This window comes from Manacus vitellinus, unplaced genomic scaffold (assembly GCF_001715985.3).
Source record: "Manacus vitellinus isolate BGI_N305 unplaced genomic scaffold, ASM171598v3 scaffold_5_pilon, whole genome shotgun sequence".
Taxonomy (NCBI): domain Eukaryota; kingdom Metazoa; phylum Chordata; class Aves; order Passeriformes; family Pipridae; genus Manacus; species Manacus vitellinus.
In genome coordinates, this window is record NW_021940682.1 from 25402352 (window position 1) to 25405340 (window position 2989).

Genomic DNA, 2989 nt, shown 5'->3' on the forward strand with positions numbered 1-2989 from the left:
TTAAAAGTTAATTTGAAACTATACCCATAGACTGATAGTGTTAAAGCTGTGTTCCAAACCTGGGTTAAAGCTGGGTTTTAAGCATTGCTATGCTGCAGTATTTTTACTGAAGAGAGGAGTAAAACACACAACGTGAGATGCTTTAGAAGATGGCAAATGAAACATTGCAGTTTATTAACCATAGGCTTTCTGATCAAGCACCCAATATTGGCGTCCTTATTTATTGTTTGGTAAGCTGGTGGCAGGTAACACTCTAGTGTTTATAGTTCCCCTTCCTTCTCCTTTAAATATCAGAGTGAATTGTTGACATGTCTTTCTGAAGAAAGACCAGCTCCATGCATATGCAGAATATTTTCAAAAAATGAATTCTGCAAACCAAACTATCTGCCATTGACTCACTTCTCCTAGAGAGAAGGTACTGCGACGGAGAACTATTTGGCTGGGCTTCACAATCTGTAAGTGAAATATCTGATGTTACCAGCTGTGCAACTTTTAGATTTTTACATGAAGAAAGAATAATTAGAAGGTGATCATACTCAAGACTTGAGTGGTGGTTGCTTTTTATGTCCCTGTGGCATGCTGGGAAGTGCCAGGGCCCTGGTCTGGAATGTTGGCTCAAAATTCCTGGAAGATCAGAGTTGGAGTTTAAAGAAAACTAAGGGCGTGTACATACAGATACAGATAGTTTGAGGCACTTTGGAAGTTTAAGGACAAGGTAACTGAACTGTTGTGTCAACAGTGCCTACAAAATTAACTTGTCCCTCTGTAAAATTTTGCTGCAACTTCCACTCTATTCACAGACTAGTTTATGTGCTGGAGAATGAAAAGTCAAGTCCCTTCTGTTACTAAGAGAAATATCCATGTATTTTTATAGGTTTGGGTACACTTTTCTATAAATTCAGATTAATTGAACATCAGGTGAAACAGCATGTCTTCACTCCTTTCTGGTATGCTAAATATCCTTTGGTTTTGTTTTTAGTAAAGCACAACGTTTGCCATTCTTAAAATTCTCACCTTTATTACTTTGTAAGACTTTATCATACACTCACGTACTTTCTTCCTGGTTTTGGCTAGCCTAATTGTAAAAGTGCATAGACTGAAAGCCTTCTCCCTCAGCTGTGGGGGAAACATTTGCCAATTATGCTGGAGTCTTTTCTACAATTATTTGCATAGCTACATGAATTTAACAAACATTTTGATTTACTTGTGTAGAGGGACCCAGTTCCCACATTACATATATTTAGTTGAACATCAATTTGAATTTGCTAGAGGAAGAGGTACAATTTACATAGTATTTTAATTTTTAAATAAATTAAAATTGTGAGATGACTATTCAGAAGTAATAAGACCAGCTACAAATATCAGCAAGTTCCCATTTATTTTCCTAATGATGAGAAAAGTGAATATTATTTTATGGATAAAGCTCTTTCATTTTAACTTTGCCAATATAAATAATTATTTGAATGTTAATTATTCTCTAGGAAGTTCTACAGTGATTTGATTTTTACACCAAATATACCTTGAACATCTCTTAGGGACCCAAAAATTTTTCTGGTCCTTTAGATATAAGAGTAACATATATAACCTAATTCAAAGCAAAAGGAAAGGCTTTTGTAGACTTAATGTGTGCTTATAATCATAATGCCCAAATCAGACTACTTAAAATCTACCCTGGCAGCAGGACAAGAAATCTGACAGTTATTTCATTTCAGCTTCCCTATTTTTTGCATTATTTGAATGATTACACAAACAAGGCTTTTAAGAGGCTCCGGTCCTTCTCTTTGTAGTTACAGTTCAGAGAATTTAGAGGCGTGGGATTGAACTGAAAATATGTGGGGTATTCCTAGAGCTTCCAGTAATAGGTAACCCATGGAATGGAGCTTTCCTTTGTTTTCTTCAGGCTGTTGTGACTATCTTGAATAAGGGAGGAAAGGTGAAATTTAGAAGAAGAAAAAGCCTTTTTTTCAGATAAGCCCTTACTGTGGTAGTCTCCTATTTAATCATCACCCTTGGTTAATAAAACAATTCCCTATTGTGCTACACCTTTGGGCAACCACATAAAGAATTTTCCCTGTGAGGGGAAAAAAAAAAGAATTATTTGTTTCTAATATGTACTTGTTGAATTAACTGCAGAAAGGACTAGTAGAGGGCTACTATGGACTAGGGCTGTGCAGGGGACTTTCCATCTGCCCTGGAACCTTCACACACCAGCATCAGCCTTTGGGGAGCAATAGGTCCTTTTTCCCTTGCTCAGCTCCATATTGGAGGAGGGGGAAAAGAATAAATCCTTCTGAAGCTTTCTTTACTCCAAATCTCTTGTTCCCAGTGGGTTCCAGTTAACAGGAACCTAGTGTGTGTTCTCTTCTGGCGAAGACGATTTAAAATGATAACAAAAAAGGTCGTAGAACAGTGTAGCAGGAACCCAGCCTTTCGTGTTGCTGCCTCTGCTAGGCCACACTTTAAACTTTTTCGAAGGTGGATTTAGTCTGCAAAGGCTTTCATGCAAATGGCTCATTTACTTAAAAATCCACAGAGAGCAGGGGGCCACAGAGTTCTTTTTCCCTTCATCTTCCCCTTACTCGTCCAACACCTTGTAAAGAAGTACCGAGGTAGTGAAAAGCAGGTTATTATGCACTGGGAACTGGTGTGGCAACTGTTGCTTCCCCTTCATTAACGCGTGTGTTTAAGCTGAACGACTTGACCTGAAGTGGCTGGAGCCTCCCAGGGAAAGTTGTCAGTGCTTTTGTGTGTGTGTGTGTCTTTACAGAGTTCCCCACCGCAGCAAAACCCCTTCTTTCCAATTTGCCGCCTGCTGCCCTGAGGGTGACAAGACTGAAAGTTTAGCAAGTTCTGTGCATAACTTCACATCACAGGAGCAAGTGCGTATTCTCCCCCTCCCCTTTCTTTTTCCTGCTCCTAAACACCTCCTTCAAGTTCGCAGCTGGGCAGGACTCCAAAGGTGCAGCAGCAGCAACAAACTGGAGTTCAA